The sequence below is a fragment of the Meleagris gallopavo genome, chromosome 3 (genome assembly GCF_000146605.3).
Source record: "Meleagris gallopavo isolate NT-WF06-2002-E0010 breed Aviagen turkey brand Nicholas breeding stock chromosome 3, Turkey_5.1, whole genome shotgun sequence".
NCBI lineage: Eukaryota > Metazoa > Chordata > Aves > Galliformes > Phasianidae > Meleagris > Meleagris gallopavo.
The window spans coordinates 29,704,699-29,728,703 of NC_015013.2; the positions used below are offsets into that span (position 1 = coordinate 29,704,699).

At 37.7% G+C, this 24,005-nt stretch overlaps 1 long non-coding RNA gene across 1 annotated transcript in view; it reads left to right on the forward strand.

Moving 5' to 3' along the window:
* LOC109366673 overlaps positions 1-12,277 on the forward strand; it is a 15,868-nt gene extending 3,591 nt beyond the window's left edge. Inside the window, exons 2-3 of the long non-coding RNA XR_002113168.1 lie at positions 238-364; positions 10,443-12,277. This is a non-coding gene — a long non-coding RNA (uncharacterized LOC109366673). The remainder of the gene's footprint in view (positions 1-237; positions 365-10,442) is intronic.
* Positions 12,278-24,005: the final 11,728 nt, after the last annotated feature.

Consider the following 24,005-nt stretch of genomic DNA (forward strand, 5'->3'; position numbering starts at 1 on the left):
AGAAAAGAAAAGAAAAAAGAAATAATCTACTGGCCAAGAATTATATGTAGAGATGATTTGGCAATTTATTAAGAGTAATGAAGAAAGTCCAAAGGAAAAGAAAAATCATAGTCTACTTGGAACAATTTTTAAGGAAGAAAAAGTAGGAGGAAAATATCAGGAAAAAAATGACATATAATTCACTTTGATATAATTCAGGATTGACAGATATTGAATATTTCTTAATCTGACTTGCAGGTGGTGATCTGCTGCCAGAATAAATAAATTTCAGGAAGTGCCAAGGCTGCTTAGCCATTTACTGTGATATCACTCCTATGTAAGGAACTTGTATCACCAACTTTCTTCAAGTATCTCCTCTATTATGGTAAGTATTTAAGATGCATGATTTTCTGCGTCAGGAGTTCTAGAAAATAAGAATGAGGTGCGCTCTGGAAGGTCCAACTCCAGTTGTAGATCTTGCTGGCAGAAACAGAATTTTAGCATAGGCATGTTAAACGTATGTAAGACTGGGTAAGGATCTGGATTAATTGCAGTTGTTAGTATCCGTAGCTTGTATTTTTCTCATCCCTGTGAAGTGGACATTTGCAGTGTGTAAAATTTTCCTATTTGTCTTATTACCTGACATTATTTTTTTTTAATTGTTGTATCTGTATTTGCAACTTTCAAATCAATGTCAGTCACTTTTCATCATTCAAAAAAAGAGCTCTTCATCCAATATCAAAAGCAAACAAACAAAAATCCATTGATAATTCCAACAACTAGGCTTTGGAGTAGAGACCTAATTAGTTCTTATTGCGCTTGATCCAAAGTTCAATGAAGTAATTTGGAGACTTTCAATTAAAGTTAATTGACTTTAGAACAAAGTTCTTTCTCAAGCGCATTGATTTAGCAGTATTGGGTTGCAAGCAGTCAACCTATCGTCTATCAGCAACGTTACCCACAGATACTAGGTTCTGTTCTGTTTCACATTGTTTCTGGGAAAACTGTTGCCTAAGTTGGTGATGCCCCCATGGCCATATAGAGGGCATGGAAAAACTTTGTGTGCTGGGTACCCATTTATGTTGCACTCACCAAAGCCTGCAGGTTTCACTCCTTCTAGCTTCACTGCAGAGTTTTCATCAGAAGTGTCAACATTAACAAGATTTTAAACTGCAGGCGAATATAGAACATCATTTGATCCTGGCAAAGAACTGTTTGCCTCAGCACTTGTGGGATAATGTAGAGTAAGCAGCAAATCATTGATGAATTTGTAATGCAACACCAGTCCCAGGAGTGCTCAGGCAAAATTGCTGCAAAGAAGAAGGAAAGACACCAAAAGTGATTAAATGCAGAGAAAGATTCAGACCTTGGGAGACCTCCAGGGAGACTCTTTAAAATAAATAAATAAATAGTAAGATAAAGAAAAAAAAAAAAAAAAGAAAATGAGGTACAGAATGATGTGCTTAACTCTTTCATTTTGTCTATTCTGTCTTGGTAAAAACCAGCAGGAGCCAACAAATGATGCATGTTTATGGAACCTTAACTGGTCTGGAATTGCCCTTGCAGTTACTCTAATTTTATGTGAGGTACTGTGACTATGGGTTGTCCACTGTTCAAGTGAAACTTTTGTACATCATATCAGGCCATTAACTCTCATCACTGTTAAATGCCTAATTTGCTTTTGCTGATGCAGAGATAATTAGTAAACACATGCTAAAATTTGTGTTTATAGGGCTAGGTATTTAATCTTTACTGGTTCATTTAAAAATGCAGCAAATTCACTAACAATATTCACCAGTACTAAGTGGAGATTAGAGACCTTCAGTGGAGTTGCTTTATTGCCATAATGGTACAACACATCTATCAACATGGACATTTAGTCCTTAGAATAACATTTCAGTGAATGAGTGGAACCATTGGTACTTGAGATGTCCGTGCTCATTTTCCATCTTTACTGTACATTTGGTCTCTGAACATGAGTGAGTCTCTCATGGACCACACATAAAAGGGCTGACAATGCTTTTCTTGTATGCCCTGGCTACTTGGACAGTCTGCTTTGTGATGGGGCTTTGTGATGTGGTTTCCTACTGTATTTCTGTACCTAGAAAGTAGTGTTCCAGTTCCATTTGGTGTTCCAGACTACATAAAGTAACAAATTTAAGTTGGTTTCAGATAATGACATCAAGATTAAAAAAAAAAAAACTCCCTGTTGCATTAGCAATCCCCAGAGTATTCCACTCCCTTTGTAAATTTATTTTAGAGACTAAGCAAGGTTATGCTGCAATATGAAATACAGTGATCTATTTAGATAAAGGTAGTTGCAAAGCTCTGGCTAACGTTTGCATAAAGTTGAGATTAGAGAGTACATTCCAGCTACTGATAGCAAAAATCACCAAGTCTACGTACCAAAAATAAATCCTCACTTAAGGGAAACAAAGCAGCTTCTAAGTGATGGTTCTGAAAATTTCAGTTCATTTGAAGTCATTTCTGTTGAATGTTTTGTACTTGAAATGTTATATCCTACTCTTTCTTAAATATGCTTCTCTATTTTTTTTAAAGTAAGATGCCTTTTACTTTGCTGCGTTGTAGTCTTGGAGGTAGAAAGGGATGATTGTTATTCTTTTATGATATGCAGCAGTGGGGATGTCACTTCAGACTACCCTGGCCCAAAATGCTGTAAGGATCTTTAGCTCCATGCTTATATCCAGGTCAGTGGACATCTTAAAGTATCTTAGCTTCCAAAGTTCCATCAGAACAGTGGAGGGCAGTGTAGATGGGCAAAGAAGCCCATATGTGGGTGGTGAATCCCCTGCCTGTTTCGTGACAAATAGGTACCACGCAGCTTTTCAAATCTGTAGTAAAGCACATGCTGAAGGGGTTAGGCAGGAAAGAAGAGGAGAGCCTACTCTTTTCCTCCAATTCACAAAATAAAAAAAAAAAAAGTTATCTCTTGGGCATAACCTTAGTAAAAGGCAATGCCTTGCTGACAGAGAGACATATTTAGCACCATGATTTGTTGGGAGTGTTTGTACTTTTTTCCTGAGAAATACATTTAGCCTCTTGATAACACTAGATGATAGCATTCTGCCCTGTGGGCAGATGTGCACGTAATAGATGGTGCCTAAGGCATATCTGCCCACGTTTTGTGGACTCTTTTGTTAACATGACTGGATAGTTTCATTTTATTACATTAACTGTTGAGAACAATCTCTCCTTAGTGTCAGAAATTAATATGTTATTTATAATCATGCAGATTTTAGGTATGCACCACTTGCAATAACAGTAATAATTTTTTAAATGTATGGTAAAAATAATGTCACTTTTCCTTGAAGATGCTTTAAAATTGGTGGACAGGTCATATTTATTTTGAAAGAATCTATTTTTTACTGTTGTTTGAAATGATGTAAATTCAAGGAAGACGAATTTGGCTGAAAATAGCTTTTTCTTGTTTTGAGTGTCTGTGCAGTATGTTTAAGAGTCTTGCTCTGTACTGTCAGTTGTGACTGAGACGAGGTCATTTTTCTTGAAGTTTTGTTGTTAAAGTTCCAGATCAATACAGGAGTTGTTTTTTGCATGTATTCAGGTACATAAGTAGTCCCTCTGAAGTCTGTTGGAAAAATCTTGACTCCATTGTTGTCATTACTAAAACTCCCACTCATGCAGGTGATGCCAAACTGATCGCATTTTTTTCAGTGGAACAGTTTTGCAGAAGGGGAAGGAAATTGTTTTGGGTTTATTTGCTGTTTTTCCAGTGAATTGAGGGTAGTCTGTATTTTAAGGTTTTGTAACAGATGTGGTGCAAGTAGCCATGGAGAACTGTCAGAAATAATTATTTCAGTTTTGTAAGAGTCATCTGGTTTAGTAATGCCAGTTCTATATTTCGTCCTGACTACTTTAACATTATATATTAATGATAACTATATTACTATGTTGACATGAAATGTCATCTGAAGTGGCTTCAATAACATCTAGATACAATTCATATAAAGCTTCTTACTACATCAAACTAAAGCCAATCAATCATATAAAAATTAATTGACTTATCATTATCAGAATGCTTTTATTTTAGATTCCTGAATCTATTTTCTTCAAGACATTTGTTTAATAGGAAATTCTGAAGTAGTGGAATTCTTTCTGATATGGAGCGTAATCAAACTCTGAAGGGTCAGGATTTTCTGCAGAGAAATTTCCATTTTGACTATCTCTAAATGCAGCCAGTTCTTAACTCACTGTATCTTTTTACCAATGCAATGGAAAGCTGTGCACTAAAATGCTATGCAAATTTGGAGCTTAGTGGTTTATTCTTGATCAAAATGACGTGAACATATGATCATACTGCTGGTCATATAAATTGTGCCCCATGTCTCAATTTTTTTTCAGAAGATAATGGCCATTTTTATGGTTGCTTTTACTCAGACACTCCTCCTCATTTCTGGTGACAAGATTTTTTTAAATAGAATCCAAGCTTTTGTACAAAATAGCATGTTTATTTTATCCTCCTCCTGCCCTCAGAAAATGATTTCATGACACACAGTCACAAATAAGTCATAGTTTTAGTACTAAAAGCTTTTGCATGAGACTGATGTGCAATGCAGCTTTTCTTTATTCTTTTATTTGCTCCTATTTATTTCTTAATATCTTGGTAGTCTTAAGTTCTTGGCAGACTGTAATATACCAACAACATTTCTTTATCCACTTGCCTGTTAACTTTACCTACAGAACCACAGAGTTTGTTTTAATTTCACTTTAATGGCAATTGACTGGGATCGTCTCTGACTTTACATTATTTTATACAAATATAATGCCCTTGGGTTAAGTGGAATGCATCCTGGTTTATTCTTGTGGCTGCAAAAAAATGATTTTTGGACATGTAATTGCATATTGAAAATGTTAAACCCTTGGGTAATATAAATACCTGACAGGTGATAATATCCTCAGAAGTTTCTGTTTCTTTTCTATAATATCTGCATTACAAAAAGTTTTGTTCGCACAGTCATGCAAGCCATTTGTTTGAACAGGGCTGACTGTGGTACGATAACTATTCCCAGCTGCTTGATGGGAACCTTCCTCATACAAGCTAAGTGACAAGTAGTAATCTAAACCCTCCTTTACTCTTGTATTGGACCTTGAAAATCTACTAAGATCAGGGAGGACAAAGGAAGTCAAGGACAGGCAGGACATAAAAAATAATATTTAAACGTATCACAAGCAGAAGCAAACGTAGTGAGTTTTGCATTTAAATGAAATTTTATATACTCACAGGAAGCATCATCTAGTGGTTAAAGTATAGAACTGGGAGCTGAGCAATGCTGCTTCTATTCTTGGCCACAATGCTGCAGATTTTGTTCCAAATAGGGAAGAGCAGAGGTCAAAAATATATCTATATAAAAGAGCTTTCCATTTTTAATAATAGCATGAGATAAGGCCTCATCCTGGAGCATTAAAGAGAATAAGAACTTTGATTTTAGATTTTTTATGAAAACCAGCTCAGAATTTCAAAAAAGGAACAGATCAGAGTTAGATGAAAATGGGTATGAGAGGAAAGTCATATTCATTCTGAAATCATGTGAAGAGAGGTATGTAAGTATAGTATGGGGTCAGCAAATATAGGAAGTATGACAGGTAGCAATGGCACAATAATTAGTTAAGAGGTCATAAAATGTGTCCATCTCTCACACCCATGAGATTTCAGTAGCAGTGCAGCATAGGATGTTAAAAGCCTCTTTCTGTATGGGTATAAAACTACTTATAGAGAGATTTGTGCAAAGTTCATAGTAAAATTTATGGTGTTCACAGGGTTTGTGCTTGCTATTGAATGGGAACGAATTCAGACAAATTCATACACAAACTGTGCTCAGCTGCACAGGTAACATATGCATGTGAAGCTGCCACACAAAAGAATTAATTTCAGCTGAGATAAGTTGGAAAGTTTGCAGTTAAGCAGATCTGGGCCATCATTTGCTGTGTATCTTAGTACACCTTCATGCCATCACCATGTTCTCCACATACCTGCATTGTTCAGGATCTTATCGAATAGTTTAGCTGTTGATTTACAGAGCCCAAATTAATCTCCTAGATTTCTCCTCTGTTAAAACCAACTGCTCTGTGTTCTACATTCTGAAGCTGAAGGAACTTGGATGTGCTGTAGGTGAAGATGTATGCCTTTATAGTCATGTAGGTGCAGAACAACTTGTCTCTAAAATGAACACCAGATGTAGCTTAAGCTTCTAATTTTAAGGACATCGATGTGTGCTTTAAGTCTTGGTCCTCTACAAGCCCAGGATGTCTTGCACTTCAGGTGTGTTAGGATTTCAGACTTAGAAATGAATGCCTCATCTTCAGGATACAACATAAAAGACATTCTTTGAGCATGGTGTTGACACCGTCTTTTTGATCTAAAGGCATTTGTCCAGTAGGGAGGTCCTGTTTCAAATTCCACCTCTGTCTGAGTAGATTTGAATTTGCTTGCATTTTCTACCTTGCAGAAGAGCAGCTTAAAGACCATGTTATAGAGTAAATTTTGAGAAGAGGTAATGGGTCAGAAAGTCCGGGCTTTCTTTCCCTTAGTTAAAGCTGTTCCAATTTTTGCAAAGTGATTAAATGCTCATTGGATTGAAGAGAGATGGAGAGAGAAAGGAAGTGTGTGAATGAATGAACTGCACCAAGGAGTGGAGGACATAGTGTCAAATACCTTCAGACTTTTGAAGGATTGGAAGCCTAGCTCTCAAGTGAGAGTTCCAAGTATGCTGGAGAGGATCTTGTCTGTCTTTTGTGAGAAAGGAATGGCTTAAGAGTCCATCCTCAGCAGAGCATTTGTGACTATGAATTGCAAGAGAAGTGGCAGCTGCAGCTCAGAATTGTAGCTGTCCTAGGGAACGGGGGAGAAAAAGTTACTTCTATCTCCAGCACCACCACTTGGCCAGCCTCAGCAGGTTGCCCTTCCATACGTCACGTTCTGAGGCACCTAATTGTCCTCATGCAATATATAATAATACATCAGTATCCAAGTTAGAATAGGGATGCTGAAGCATCAAAGTATCAAGGAATTTGTGGCTTTCTGAGGATATAGGCCATTATACTTTTTACATCAAGGATTGCAGTGACATCTGTAAACTTCTTTGTGAAGCTATTTAAAATCTCTGAATGAAAAATGAAATGGCAGTAGTTCTCCAATTCAGAATGGATTAAAAAGAGAGGCAAGGTTTTAGGGGAGAGATTATCTTTTATTAGATCATCAGCTATATTTGAAGAAGCAGGACAGTTTTCAGGAATGAATTCCTCTCCATTGTAATCATGATCACTGCTCATTACCACAAGATATTGCAAAAAAATCAAACTACTAGTTGTCTCTATCTTTCTATCACTCTCTCATTTTATTGCAGAAAGTTATTTTTCTCACATTGCAGCAGGGAGTTATGGTTGTTTTTTTTTTTGTTTTTTTTTTGTATCTGATTTTATGATTATTCTAGTTAATCATTTTGCCTGAGGTACAAATTTCAGAAGCTGGACTATGCTACCTTTACAGCTGTGGAGACTTTTGCAAAAGCAGAATACCCATCTGCCTTGTTCCATCTGGTTTCCACTTCTGCCTGTGCCACCCAAAGGCACAAACACAGAGAGACTGGCCCAGTATTTTGCAGCTTAGCATTCATATGAGTATGGAGTGTATTAAATGATAAAATATTTAATTATTGTATTTTTAAAAATAGGGCTCTAAGAACAGCCGATGCATATTGTATTGAAGTTAAGGTACCCTATGGCATTTGAATTCATGGATTAAAAAAGTTAGTTACTTGAGAGTTAAAAGGAGGAGAGAAGTCAAGGACTTCTTAATTGTGTGTTTCTACAATTACTGTTGTTTTTTGGTGGGAAGTTTATCTGCAGTGTCTGTCTCTGTGCCCATTCTCCTGCTCTTTTTTGACTTCAGTGTTTATAGTTAGGCATCCATCAATTTCTGCAAGTGTTCTACAGAGGGATGGAACCGTTCATTTTCTGTTTTCTCTTTAAAATCTTCGCTGACTTCCAGAATTCAAACATGGAAATGTATTAATTAGAAAGCAAAGCTGAGGGGGGAAAAAAGTGAGATTGAGATTTCACTGAGGTTTGGCTGTAGCCACCCTATCCAGTTAAGTGAAAACTCTACTAAATATGTCCCCAGGACCCAGTCCAGTTTTACATCCCTCCAAATTCAGGGAACTCTGACAGAAGCTTTTGTTTCAGGCTGAGTCCTCAGCTAGGATTCTGCTACTGAAATGCTAATGTACCTGTGTATTTTTTCCTTCTAAACAGATTTCTTGAATTTTTTTTTTCATTTTGCTGTTCTCGACAAGTCTTCACAACCCCAAGAGTTCATGAATATACTGGTTCTATCCATACAAATCCAAACTGTGACAAGCTAACACATATACCTTCTGTTATGAGCTCAATGAGATGTTCGTGTACATGAATAATGCTTTACTCCATGACTAAGAGTAATGATATCTTAGCCTTTTGTTTTCCCCTTTTCCTCCTGATCTTTCTATTAAATATACAAAATAAAAGCGTTTCCTCACATAACTTTATAGGTTTGAATAGAAAATTGTGAATTGTGAAGAGGCAAGTTGAAAACTACCAGTGAGAATAACAGGACATTGAAAGTCAATTAGTTGCAAGGCATTGGGATTTTGGGAAGAAAGTATCATAATAGTACCACATAATAGCTGCATTATAAAACTATAGATTCTCTGCAGAGCAATGTTAATGAGCTCCTTTAAAACTTCAAGGAAGGTTACAACAGTCTAGACTCACTTGCTGCCTTAGTCTAATTTAGGCATACCTTGATGTTTCTACAGCCACTTGATGCTGACTAATGGAGGAAACTTCATAGCCCACTAAATGTGCAGCTGAGTTTACAAAATATATCAAATTTAATAATAATTAATAAAAGCCTAAGTTATATCACAAAATGAGCTCGATTACAAAATATAATCCAGTAAAGCAAAATGATACAAAATGCAAGTAAAAATAAAGTAAAATATTACATTTAAGGGTGGAAGATACTGAAACATTAACATATTACATTTGTGTTGTTTGTTTGTTTCTTGTTTTTTTTGTTTGTTTTGTTTTGTTTGTTTTGTTTTTAGAAATTACTAAATTGAAGTTTTAGGAGTTGAGGCAAAATGTATTGGCTCCCAAGTCAAGTCTTTGACAGGATCAAGACGTTGTTTATTCAACTATCAGTAAATTCATTACAAAGAAGCATGAATGCACAAAATTTCCTGGTGATACTGAGTGTTCTGAGCTCAGATGGTGCAGGGGGCTCCACTGATGACACTCATTCTTCCGCCTCCACTCCATTCAGATATGCTGCTACATGTCACCAGGACATATTAAAATGTAGCACATTTCTTAAAAGCTATTCAATTCTTTCTCATTTCCGTAGGTGCAAGAAAAATGCTTCTGTTGGTTCAGGCATTGATAAAGTAATAGCAATTTCTGCAAGCTTAACTATTCAACTTTATTATTTATTTGGAGAAATTTTATGGAACTGGGCAGGGAAAGTGAAATTGAGGAAAATGTATTGCAGTTTACAGTTAAAAGAATTTGGTAATTAGCATAGAATAAGAAAGAAAAAAAACATAGCAGAACACTCCTGTATATAGATACTGGCAAGCTTTTTTAATTTTTATTTTTTAATAGAAATGTTCCTTTCTTTCCCTTTGCAGAGGATTTCAATGAGCAGCCCATAGTCCTCTAATAGACTTACCTCTGTTCCTAAGACACCTGTAGAACCTTGCTAAGAAAATCTCCTCTGTGAGTAAGAAGCTGCAAGAAAAAATGCTGAAAACTAATGCTATACTCTAGTACCTCTACTACTTCAGCAGTTTTTTTTATATCACAGGTAGGCTTCTAAGGACCTACCCTAAACACCATGAAATCAATAGGAAAACTGCTTATGACTTCCAGAGCCTTAGGATCAGCACTTCAGTCTGTTGGGTTTTGTCTGTGTTTTTGTTTTTGTTGTTGTTGTTGTTGTTTTGTTTTGTTTTGTTTTAAAGTTGTATGAAATGTGCATAAGAAGATGCTTGAATGGCAAGGATTGGAGTTTCTTAATGTGGTCATTCAGCAGACAGGAAGCACTGGGAACTGGAACTTCTGAGTGCTGTTGCTGTGCTTTTCCACTGACTGGCTGTATGACTTATGCACACTGGCTTCTGCTGGAAGCTCCAGCTTTCTTGTTGCTAATCTATTGTTAAGAGTTTGAAAATAAATATGTGAAATCAATTTCTTTTCCTTCCTGTACCCAGCAGCTCCAAAATCTCAAATCCAGTATCTTTGGGGGTACTGAAATAATGCTTGAAGGCAGCAAAGTAGGAATTTCTAGGCCTGCAGGCAGATCTGCCTTGGCCAGAAAGAGAAAAAAGAATTGCATGCAAAGGTACATTCACAAAAGCATTTCTCCTTAGAATAATATATTCTTTCAGGTACAATAGAGTGCAGAATAATTCTGCTGAAGACAACACTATTACTGCAGGAGAAAAGCTAAGCTTGGCTCATGAAGAGCAGAGATCTTTCCTATTTTCCCTTATGGAAACTGTCATTCACAAGAAGACACGGAGGGAAAAGGAACAACGTTAAGGAAAAAAGAAGGTATAGGAGTGGGAGGCTGCCATGGTGATGACCAACCTTCCACTGCTTTAAGTCCTTAAGTGTATTACATTCTATATTCTGGATTTAATTATGGTGCTGGAGTGTAATGCTAATAACACTGCACAGTTTTATCTTCTCTCTCTGTCTGATGTACATCTAATTAAAATAGGCATTAATTAATATGTGCTGAACTTTAGGTGATTAAAGTATTATAAATAATATATTATAATTTATAGCACATGCATCATTGTAAAACAGTTTAAATTAATGTCACCAACTAAGATGTGACAATTCTTGAATGCATTGCCTGGCAGGGAGCAGAGCAGTGTAAAGTGACTCCCCACATCTCCATGTCCCAGCACTCAGTAAGAGGTCAGTTTAGCTGCCAGTCCCTGGGCTTCTTTCTCAAGCCATCTGCTCTATATAAGATGCAGGTTTTGACCAGGACGTTTTTTATGTCTTTGTGCTTTTAGTTCTCTAATTATCCCACAGCATCAATGTCCTTTTGTTGCGGGTGATACATGGGAGATAATTGAATATTGAAATCGTTTTTATTAACTTTCACAGGAGGCTTATGTAAGTTTTATCTTTGCATCCATATAATAGTTATGATTAAGGATGTACACCGTCAGCGAACTAGATCTCTTGGTCTTGAGTACCTATTTAGAGGATAAATCAAATGGGCACTAAATATGCTTGTGAATAGAATATGTTAGTACTAGGTCTATGCAAGAGCCAAGGCTACCTTGCTGCTAAATAGGGAAAGTCATGTTCAAAGCAGACAGACGTTTAAATGATCAGCACAGTGGTGCTACCCTAACATACATCTCTGGGATGACAATGTCTTCTCTTTCACACTCCTGCTGAGAGGATGAGACCTCCATGCCAGGAGTAATCTCCTTCAGATCTCCTTCAGGTGAATTATTATACCGGACACTCGTTTAGCTTTCAAGGAAAGGGTTAAAGATATACTTTTCAAAACGACTTATCTGTTCCGGCCTTCCACTCCCATCCCCTCCATACACACAGTAAAAGCTTCCTGTTATAGAAAGGACTCAAATCAAACACACTGGCTACTCAGTTTTGTGAATCTACGTCCAGTTTTCTGACCTACTATTTGGTAGCGATTCCTTCTTAGAATCACCATGGCAGCAATACTTAACTCATTCTGGTAAAAATAAATAATAATAATAAAAAGGTTTTTAGGCACTTTGTCTATGAAGCGCCATGCCAGTAGAAAAAGAAGATAAATTTTGTAATTTATTTCATGACAACACAATATTGGAAGCCTGCAATCAGTGGGAAGTAAAAACCTTCAAAAATAAAGCTACTAGGTGATAAGTTAGAATTACTGGTTGTCACATCTATCCACTGCTTTTATCCATAACTGTTCTTTTCCCTGTGTAAAAGTATGGCTTTATTAGAGTACACTGGGGCCCTTTAGACAGCATAAAGACCTCAGGGTTCCCAAGTTAATGACTGGTATTAATTACCACCAATATACAAATTTCCAAAATCACATACCAGTTGCTGTGTTTTATCTGAGGTATATGTAAAATTCCAGTCTCTTACCTCGGCTTCATGTACCAAGAGTTCCTCTAGGACAAGGCCACTTACAGGTGCCTTGGATAGATGGATCTGTTTGGCTGCTAAAAGTTTTTGCAGTAAAATGGCCTCTTCACAGACTTGAAGGGGGGAAAAATGAAGCTGTTGCTTCATTTACTCTCCTCTCTGAATTGCACTGTCATTCCAAATGTTGCAGTAATTAAGGAACAGGTTGGTTAATTGCTTATATAAAGGATAAGGAACAAACGTACAACTCTCTAGCCTTCTTCCTGATCTAGCTGTACCTATCTGTATTTTCTTCTGTTTGGCATCTGGCTTGTCTCTGTATTTCTCTCCTTGAGCCCTTCTTTAGTACTGCATTCACACAACCACCCATTCCTTGGAAGGTCTGAGACAGTCATTGGTCCTACCTCCTTGATGGCAACCCAATAGATTTGTCCAGGTTGCAGGCCCCCTTTAACAGACCTAAAAGTTTATTTGCAGACACTCCAAGCTTTCCCTTCTGAAATATCTCATGCTGGGGGTCTATGTTCTATAAATACCCATCAATGTCTACTTCACCATTACTCTTCAAATATTTCTTTCTGTTTTCTGTAGTGCTTATGAGTTACCAACTGTACACAGGACAATATTTATGGCCAACGGACTACTGTTATTTCTCACTAGCTAGGGCTGTCTCATTCTGTTCTTCTCACAAGAGGAAGAAGACTTGCAAAACTCCTTGCCAAAAGGCGTAATAGATGCAAAAATTTTCAAAGGACTGGCTGAAGCTCTTAAATAAATCCTCTGGGTGTTACTAAATACATAAAAATCATAATCAAATAAGTAATATCATGGGCTAAAATTATTAAAGGCAGACAGAGAAGCAAAAAAGCAAGAAGTTTGATATATGGCTTTCCTGTTTTTAGTGCTCCATAAGCACCTGCTTTTGGCCATGCTTTCTGATTTGTTTGGTTTTTTTTTTTTTTGTTTTGTTTTGTTTTTAATTTATTTATCCTTTGGCACTAGAACAAAAGATTGTCAAAATTTACAGGAGAGAAAACAGTGTTCAGGTATCTCTCAATGTCAATTCTACAAAGCAGGGTGAAACAAAGGCCTCCTTGCTCTACTCAAGTGGGCAGACCTTTGGTCTAACCCACTGTGATCACTCTTACATTATGCTTTTACTTATTTAAAATGGGAATCAAAATCAGTGTGCTTCAGTGTGCTTAGCACTCTGTGACCTTGTTTATTGCTTTCCCTGTAACGCAACTAAAGCAGTTACAAACACAATATTAAAATAGTGGCACCTGAGACAAAAAAAAAACAACTCAAGTTTTACCCCAAGTCTTTGATAACTGAAGTGCTCTGTTAAGATGTGAGCTGGAGAAGATCAGTGACATCTTGAACCACATCTTGAACAATAGTCTTTTCAATGAGAAGAGGGTGAAGCAGGCCCCAGTACATCTTTTACAAAGAATTTTGTGATGGTTTTCCTTGTGATTTATTTAATGGCACAGTATGAGAGATACTACTACAGGTTTTAGGTATTTTGTCCAGTGCATTTTCTACCAGTAGAAATTTAATAGAATCATTTTCTGCCTTTTTGAGGTATCAGAGGCCATATTGATCTTTCTCTTATAAATGCTGTTATTATGGTTTTCAATACCTCCCTGCTTATAAGAAGACAAGGACATTTGTTGGAGAGCATGTTTCTGTATATGCTTTGTAAATGAGCATAATTTTGAGAAATGGAGATTGCTTTTGCTTTTTTACTGAGGTTTCAGCTAGAAAAACAGTATTTACAGGAGGAAGAATTTTTGAACATTTGAAACCCAGAGAGGTTTTTTATTCAATAGTTAATATTGCCTTTATCTGCATTCTTTTATGTGGAACTACAAAGGTGATCTATCTGTCTGAATACTAGAACAGCTACAAGGTCTAATTTTACCTGAGTATGGTCTCTTAAGGAGGACTACAAGTTCTCATTCACTGAATGCTACTGTTTTCTTTATTGTTATCCTTTTCGTTGTTTATACAAATGCACTGCTTTACAAAATTCCTTAAAACTTATCCCACCTCTATAAGCAGTATTTCCCAGGCTGAATATGAAGACTTCCTCAGATAGAAGGGCAAATGACTTCAGTAATGCCATTTTATACCCAAATCCTCAAAGGTTATTTAAGCAGATATTCTCTTGTTGAAGCTGACTGGACATTAGTGCCTGGTGGATCTTAGCCCTGCTGCACCAAAGTGCTGGCAAAACCTGAAGATTTATGACTCATCACCAGCTCCCTGACAAGGGCCAGCTCTCAGCATTGCATTCCCCTGCTGTACCCACAGTCTGCAAGCAATGATAGTTGTCACGTGCTATGTTTCACACACAGCCCAGACTCCCGTGAATGTCTCATAGAAAAACATTAGTTATTCTCCCTTCCTTTCTCTTATGCGTGCACAGTTGTGAAACTTATCCAGCTCTGTCCTGAAGCTAGAAAAAGTACAATGCTCCAAGTTAGCATCACACTTCACAGAAACTTCTCTGCTGTCTCTCATCCAACTCAGCTGTTAGTGCTGTCTCCAGACAGCCTTTGATCTAAAGCTCGGCCTATGCCAAACCAAGCATTTTTAGACTGCTTTAATCAGCCCGTGCAGTCTTTAATTTAATATCCAATTCACTTGAATTAAAATGGGACCAGTTCTAGTCTAGATTTTCTCAGAGACATTTTATGCAGATGGCATAGCCAGTCTGTATAAATGCACGACTCTGATTAATCTAAGCTTTTTTAATTAACTTGTGTCCAAAATCCAACCAAAAGGTTTTCCTGTTTGCTGTTGCTCTTTACTAGCAACATTATAGATGAACTAGTGACATCTGTAGCAAATGAAGGCTATATTGCCAAATGACTCTTGTAAGGAATGTGCAGTCTCAGTTTCTTTTTCATTTCCTTTTTCCTCCCACAGTGCTATCTGTAGGAACCTTCTGTTTTATTGTCTGTTCGTTTCACTGAAAACACAGTGCCTTTAATGTTGCCCAGAATTTGAGGTTTTCACCCAATGCACCTGTAGCCTTAGGAAAATGTGAAAAGCATTAAAGAAAATTCAAGAAATCTAGTTGGGCATCTTTGATTTATTTACATTGCTTTGAAAGCATTGTTTCCAGAGTGCGTACAAGATGATGTTCTTTGCCTCCTTCTCACCTCATTTTACATGGCTGCTTCAGAGGCAGACATTGGATGATGGGGTGGGCATGAGCAAGCTGTGAAAACCATGCCCTAATGTGCTGGCCTAGCTAGGGCAAATGTTCTGGAGGGCATTTCCCAGATGTATCAGTGAACATATTTTCAAGCTTGCACCCTGAAGAGTAAATATGTTTAGTTTTGAGAATATTTAAGCTTTAAGGCTGCCCTTAGCAGAACTGTAGCCATGGACTGTATAACCTTGGACTAGTTACTTACTATTTCTGCATTACTTCTTTTGCAGCTATCTGCAAGAATATTGAAGGATTATTTAATTATATTGAAGAATTATTGAATTATATTGAAGTATACGAGGTGTTCAAATACTGCACTTCAGTAGTCTGAACTTCAAACAAACAAACGAAAATCAACCGCCTGTATGTTGTTCCTTCTCTATTTTAATGTTTTTTTTCTTTGAGAGGACTGGGTAATAGAAGGTTGTTTGGATGGACAGGATGGAAGCAGAGTCTTTTACATTCTTCAGAACTGAAAAGGGCATACTTGTGCTCTTTTGGAGTCAGAAGGACTTTGCATAAAAATTTCACTGAATTATAAAATAATCAAATACACGAAGAATAGGAAAGGATGGTTCTCTGGCAACCAGTTTACTCACACTACATCTTCCTTTGTCCTTCACTACTAAGGAAATGCAATTAAAAAGAATACATGTGCTGAGCTGACAGGTACCAGAGACATCCAGTTTGCCATAATGTTGCTAGCAAGTCATTCTGTAAGCAAAAATTATCAGCAGGTGTGTTGTTCTTAAGTATATCCATCAGTACATGGGTAAACACACAGCCACAGCCTGAGATGTAGCTGTGCTGCTTCAATGGAAGAAGAGACTGGGAACATGTACACGGCAGACCTCCCTTCTTGGCAGGACATTTCCAGCTGATATTCATTTCACACTCCTAATCACACTTTCCAGGCTGGTGAACAAAACAGAGCGTAGAAAATTGAGTAATTTTTTTTCCTTCTCCTCTCTTTTTCCTTCTTTGTGAATTTCTTGAAGAAAAGTGACTGTGGTCTCAAGTTTTGGAATGAATCCAGCTATCAAAGTTCAATGGTGTAGTGGCAACTAACCGCTTTAATTCACTTTAAAGTTAGAGTAATTTAGCAAGAAAGGAATATATTGCAAAAAGCTATTTAATCCCACACATACATTAGACAGCAAATGGACTGTATGTTATTATTATATAATTTCAAATTTCTGTCAGTTGTGTAGTGGGAACAATTTTTTCGTACGGAGTGTTTAATTCTGGAAGTAATAGTTAGTGCGTAGTACTGGGAGGAAGTAGCAGTGGACAAAACCACCTGCAGAGTTGCGAATTTAGAGCCACTCTATAAATCCATCACTAGCTCCATTATTCACCCTATTTCAATTACAAACCACAGGTATTACTGATGGGAGCATACCAGTAGATATGGAAATTGGTTTCTCGGGACATGAAGTTTACAGGCTTTATTTGGTCTGCTGGTCTCAAGACTGGCTGAGAGGAGCTGTGCATGGCTGACAGCACCTCTGCGGCTTGATTCATACTGCAGTGCACTGGGCATGCTATGTCTAACACTGTTTCCTGGTATCTTCTGACAACCAGCTCAAAATCTGCAGAGGAATTTAACATACGTCAGCAGATAGCCAGTTCTGGCTTTATATTCTTATTTACATTCTTATTTTCATTGTGAACTCTGCCCCACATTTTGTGTATAACAGAATAGAAGCTAGTAAGCAGCAGCACCTGCAGACATACATCCCCACATATACATCCCCAGTAGCTGCTCAGCTCTCAAGGAAGCAATATGCAGAACCACATCTGCAGCCCTTGTCTGAGGATCACTGAATCAGCAAAAAGTATCACTAGATGAGATTTCTATGTCAGTCCACAGGTATATCTGTAAGCGTTCCTTCAGTGTTATTTTGTTTAATTAGGTCAGTTCTAGCAACACTTACCTAACTGTGTTTTGAAAGTGCCTAAAAGCAGCATTAGGAAGGTGTGAAGTGTTTCTGAGCAGCAAGCAGGTGGTGGTACATGAGTTTATTTCTTTAGAAAGAAAGAAAGTTCAAGTCATGTCTGTATAAGAAATGTCTCCAAAATCACAGCCTGCCATAAGAATGACAGCTTCCCTATGTGTCGTCGCCCCACACAAACAAGGGTTATGTTGGTAGGTGGGTGAGCCCAGTGGCAGCAGGCCCATATGTGTGGCTTCATAGCCAGGAACGAGGCTGGCCAAGCGGGACCAGGCCTTGAGGAGAGAGCACAGCCCAGCCAAGCACAGCTTGTGCCAGTGGTTCTGCTCCCACATTTGAGGCTGGTCCTGAGGCACTCATAGCAGCGTGTTAGGTGCTGAAGTGTGAGGCCAGCTTCCGCTTTATTTCCTTGACATAAGAGCTCAGACCTGTCTCAGTGTTGGTTTTGTCTGTGGAGATGAGCTATTCAAGCAGAAGAGCAACATACTGCAGCTTCCTCATGGCATAACGAAGGCCTTCTTGGACTGCATCAGATTTGTTACTAAATGTTGCTAGAGCAAAAATTGGCATGAAAAAACATCACTCCACTCTTCTGCGTTCATACAATAGCTATGAATTTTTTTGATTCATGCATTCTGTGCATATTTGCTGTGAGGATGGAGGGTAAGCAAATGATCATTAGACATTCAGACTTTCTTTGTAGGATGATGCAAAATTTGGACTCTCCAGATACATAGTGGCCAGGATGATTAAATCCATCAAGCATAACAACAGTAAGAGATGTCGTAAGGATGAGATATCGTAAGGATATGATGCAAACATTCTCAGTTCAGTGATGATGGCTGTCAGTAGAAGCCTCAAAATAAACATTTGATTTGTTGAGACTGTGGGCTTTTTTGGGGCCTGTTTCCAGAACTCTACATGTATAGCGGATATAGTCAAACAACCTGAAAGAATTTGCAAAGTCATGATGTATAAATCAATGATAAAAAATGTAAAGGCTGACTTCACAGAAGACAAAATTAGAATACTTGGAAATTCATAATGAGTACAGAAAAAATATTCTTTACCAGAAGGGAACACATCTAAATCAGCATAGAAAATAGCAGTAGCCTTTAGTATTTTGTCTGGTGGTGCAATACCAGTGTAATAGTGTGTAAAGAATAGCAACCCATCCATGGCAGTGGCAGGGTGTTTCCACACTAGACTTACGTGCTGCAGTAGGAGCAAGACATAGTATCTCCCAACTTATTGCTGGACCACAACTCTGAAGTAACCTCAGTGTTCAGCAAGATACATTGAGTATGAACCTGAAGAGAAGATGCTTAAAATAAAGGTCAGATGAGACACTTACCCTAAAGCTGCAAGTGCCATTGAAATAATTGCTAGGTCCTTAACCTTTCAAGAAAAAATTAGCTGAACTGCAGAAAATGAAGGATTGAAAAATGAGGTGGCGGAGAGGGAGAGAAAACTGGAAAGAAAAACATGCTTTTAATTTGCAACCTGCTCTCTTCATCAGAATTACTTTAGGATAATCAGGCAGATGCGGATGTTTCCTTGAAGGTAATGCTTGAGTGGTGAAGGTAAAATGCAATGGTTGGATAAAACACGCTTGCAAATTTGACAGGTTACATTATCTTTTATTGACACCAGAACGGAACTGCCAGACTCTGGAGGCTTTATTTTTGCATCAGCCTCTTCTTTTTTTTTTTTTGATGACATCTGCCATCTTTAGAAATTAAACAAACTTTTTATTGTAGGGTTTTAGCAGATTATCTCAAACAGACTTGACTGCTTCTTGGTAAATTTTGTGATATATGATGTGCCTCTGACTTTAATCTGCATTTTTTTTCTTTTCTTTTTTTTTTCCTGTACAATCATTCAAAATAATTTATGAAATTCACTCTGTGTTATAATGTAACTTTGATCTGGGGAGACAATACCAGGGCAAAATAAAAGAAGATGGATTATAGTTCCTACATTAATAGACTTGCACCAAAAAAAAAAGCCTTACACTTTATGAAATGAGAAAGATAAGAACATGAATTAATAATGCTTTAACAGCAGTGGCACAAAATCCTTGAACTGTAATGATCCAAAACTACTCCTATTGATTTAAAATCTATATTTAAGACAGTTAGGCCTAAAAGTACCCCCTTCAGTCACATCAGATATAGATTTTCAATTTACAGGATTGTTTTAAATCGCAGTCTTTAATTCAGAAAATACTCTACAAAGCTCTTAATGTTCAAAAGTAAATTCTTTTCCTTTCATCCTCTCATGTTATGCTAGTTAAAGTTTAAGAGTCACCATTGATAACTGGCTGTGTATAACTATGTCAAAGCCAAGTCGGATATCAGCAAAAGGTTCTTCACCAGAGACTGGTCAGGCAGTGGAACAGGTTCCCAATGGAAGTGGTCATGGCACTAAGCTTGCCAGAGTTCAGGGAGCATCTGGACGATACTCTCAGTCATATGGTCTGATTTTTGGGTGGTCCGGTATGGAGCCAGGAGCTGGATTCAACAATCCTTGTGGATCCCATCCAACTTGGGATATTTATAGTCCTATGATTCTATGAAAGCAGAGTTGCTGCCTCTTCTGCAGGGCTTGTCCTAGACTGAGTGGTTATAAGGCTTTGGTGCCTGGAATGAGGGAAATCTCACAGTCAATACAGATGAGAGGATGATTGGGCTCATGGAGAGCTAAGGTTACCAAGAACCGAACTGTGCCTGAGGTGATGCATACCTATTGAGCTATTGAGTACAACAAGAACTTGTGTTCATGCTAGTCATAAGCGTCTTGCTAATAATAAACAGAGATTGATGTTCTTAAAAATAAAGTTAGACAATTCTTCACTTTATATTGAAGTAGCAGCAATAAGAGAATTGATTATTGCTTTCTTGCATTTCAAGGCAGTTCTTGAAGACTTTGCTGGAAGCTTGCACTGTTCATTCAAAGGGAAATGATTAGAGCCTGCAGCTCCATTAATGTGCTAATATGTAATTAGTACAGTGTCACCTTAAACACCCAATTAATTCACAGTGGTTAGGTAAATTGTAGTGTGTACTCACATTTATTTTTCTGCAAAATGACTGAAATTTTTAACATGCCCTAGTGAGGCTGTCCTCTCTCAAGAGTAAGATGAACTAGTGTGGAACAGATGTGAAATTTAATTAGAAGAACAAAAGGGCATTTGTCACAAATCCAAAAAATGCAGCAAAGATTGGGGTTGGGAAAGAAAATTGATTTCAAGAGTGGCAAAAAATGTCTCCCTTAACAAATAATAGTAATGGGCAGAGAAGGCAGTATACAGATCCAAAGAGAAGAGCTATTTAACATCTAATGGCTTCAAGATGAAGATAGATCACTCTAGCTGAAGTCCAAATTCACATTCAGTGGCTTCAGCATAGCTGTGATGTGTTTCTGGAACTGGAAAATAAACTCTTTCCCATCTTGGGTCCAGACACATCACTAAATTTTAAGGGTGGTTTTGGTGGTGGAAGGCAGTTATTCTGAGACCTCCTCCTATAAGTGATTTTGATTTGTTTGCAGGGTCTGGAAGGCCAGCTCTCACCCCAGGGCAAGGATCAGTTAGATATCTCTGTAGCCATTTGAACAGTTAAATCTGTTCTTGCTCCTTAAGCAAACCACGGAGGTAATGACATTCTGGCTAATGATATCTCCCCTAATTGTTCCACAATGGCTCACTGTGAAGAGTATGTGGACCAGCTCAGGTGAGAGGCCAAAGTTCAGTGATGGTTCAGGCAGCAAGCCAACCAGCCTTCCATTCTCTGGGTAGAGGAAGTGAAAGAAATAACATGTGAGAGGCGATATGCAGACTTCGCCCTCGCTCTCCATCCCATCAGTATTCATCAAGACTCAGAGTTTATAGCCATGGCGTGAAAGATGATTGTCCTGTCAAACCAGGGAAATGAATCCTGAAGAATGAGCAGGTTTCCCATTTATCAATAAATTGACTTACCCCGTTGGTAGTATAAAACAAGGATGCTTTCTATAGAGCAGGATGCAGTACAGTGCATACTGCTCTGTATTTGAGATGTCTCACATCGCAGACAACCAGATTGTTCCAGAGAGGCTTGTGAACTCAGAGTAACTTCTCTTGGAAATGCCTTCAGTGAGCAAAAATGAGGAGACACTAAAAGAAGGAAATATAGACTAATTAAGCAGAATCTTTTCTAACCCGAACGATTTTCATGCTTTTTCCAGAGGGCATCAGCAAATCTTTAAGGATGCAATTTCAGCTCTAACCTTGAATTTCCTTGCTGTAATAGGGATGAAGTGAATCTTTTAGCTTCATCTGAACATAATTTTTCTGTAAAAAGCAGATTAATTCTGGGTCCCAAGTTTCTAGTACTCCATGTTTTGATTTCATTTTAGTGCCTATATAGGCACAGCTTAGGGAATTGGTTAGACAGATGGAGCTTGGCATGATTTTTTTTTTCACGCTGAATGTAAAAATGATATTTTTTGTTCTTCTATGCAGCTGAGATAAGAAAGGCAGGTGGCTGGAAATAATTCTAGATAAATTATATCATTAATTGTAAAACTCTTAGAATACATCAAGAAAAAAAAAAGGGGGGGGGAAGTCTTCAAGATGCAATCCAGTGCTGTGTAACAGTGAAAACTGTTGTTATTGCATTAGTCATTAGACAACCTTAAGAGCCTTGCTGTTGTCAAGAATACTGACGACATTCCTTTTGATGCCCTCATCTGGAAAGATCTTTTAATTCATAGCTTTATCGTTTGCCTAATCTGGGCTGAAACTGGTTGAACTTTATGCCATAAAAGATAAGTCTGTAAATGAACAAAGTTGATAGCTGAGAGTTTTATTTGAAGTAGATAGGAAAGTGAAAAAAAATTAAAAATCTTTCGAACAGAAGTTCAACATTTTAAAGCAAACAGCTTATGTAATTTACTAAATTCTATTAATGTGAGTACTTATCGTCAGAGTGCCTGAACAGCCATTCTGTGGGTCACCTTCATAAAAATAGCAGCTAACCACACTTCATTTCCTCTCCTGCTTCTTCTTCTAGTTTGTTTGGAGAAGCAAAAGTACCAAACAAAGTAGCAACAGCATAAAAGTGATATGTAGAGTCGGGGACAAAAAAACAATAAATCTGCCAAAGATATTTTGAACAGAGATAGCAATAATCTTGTCTTGTATACCTGGCTCCAAATTGCTGATCTTTATTGTAATGCACAGCAATGTACTGTACTGGGTTGACATTTATAAAAAAAAGTCTTTTCAAGCTCTGCCTCTCACAGCATTTCAGCTGGGAATGAATTGTAAGTCCACAAGGAAAAGAAGACATACAAGTAAATACTGTTCTCATAAGAAATTCAACAACAGCTCTGAATATTTTTGTTAGCATCAATTTATAACTTGAGTTGAGCAAGCAGTAAAAAGAAAACATGCTGTCCTATGACTATTCTCTTGGATTCATAAGCAAATTTCATTTTTTTGGAACAATTCAGGCAATTGTTTTCTGTGGCTATTTGGCATGAAGTATTATTAGCAGGAGCTATTTTCCCCAATGCCCATTTTAAATTCAAAAGTTTGAATGCTTACCAAAAGTAATTTCTTGAGCTGCGTATTCACAGTGTCAATTAGTTAATTAGACAACTAACTTAATCAGGAATAAATCTTACATGACTTATATAATTAAGAAATGCAGTTTGATTTGCAAATATTCACAACTCCTTGCGAGTGATCTGCAAACCTGGAATTATTAATTATAAAGGCATTCATAAACAACTCCGCATTACAAATTTGGAAATGTTGTGATCCGTGTAAGGGCAATTTGCAAACAAGAAACAAAAGACAGAATTTGTTTATACATGATTAGTAGCTAATTATTTGCTTAGCTTTATTTATCATTGGAAGAAGAGGCGCTGGTAAAATTGCCGAAAAAGTGCTCTCAGTTTAGTTGTGGAGATCGTGCTGAGAAGGCAGTGGTGTTCATCATGGTGCTCATGTGGCTTAATGGAGGTCAGCTAAATGGCAGCTTTTAACTCTAGGCCTGAACTTGACCTTTCTGCCCTGTGCTGGCAGGTACTTGGGTGGTTTTTCCATTCACAGTGTTGACAATAGAAGTTGCACACAGTGTTATCTGCTTGCTGTCCACAAGCACCTGATTTCCATTCTTCTCTGCTTCTGTTTCACAGATGACACGTAGGTTGAATTCAAAAGTGCAGGAAAAGAGCTCTGCCTGCAAAAGGAGCCTGCACTCTGGAGGGTTTGCTCTAAACTATTGTGAGACCTCCGGCTACAACACAGGACATGGGAGCTTTTCTGAACCCTCGTGTCTTGTGTTGCAGCCAGAGGGGCACATCCTTTCAACCGAGTCTGAGACAAGTAGAAGAAACCGTCATGAAAGAGGTGGAAAGAGAGAGTGAGAAACGGGTGCGGGACTTCACTGAACATCTGAGAGAAGCAGACTCAGGAATGTGATCCATGGCATTAGCTTATGGAGCTCTCAAATCCAGAGGAGATGTCAGATTTCTGTCAGTTCTTGCATGCAGATTGAGAGATCTGAATCAGGTAGTAAAAATTACTGTGCTTATAACGCCACTGGCATTGGTCTTCTAGTTGGTTTTTCTTTTTTTTTTGCTTTCTGCAAATTTGA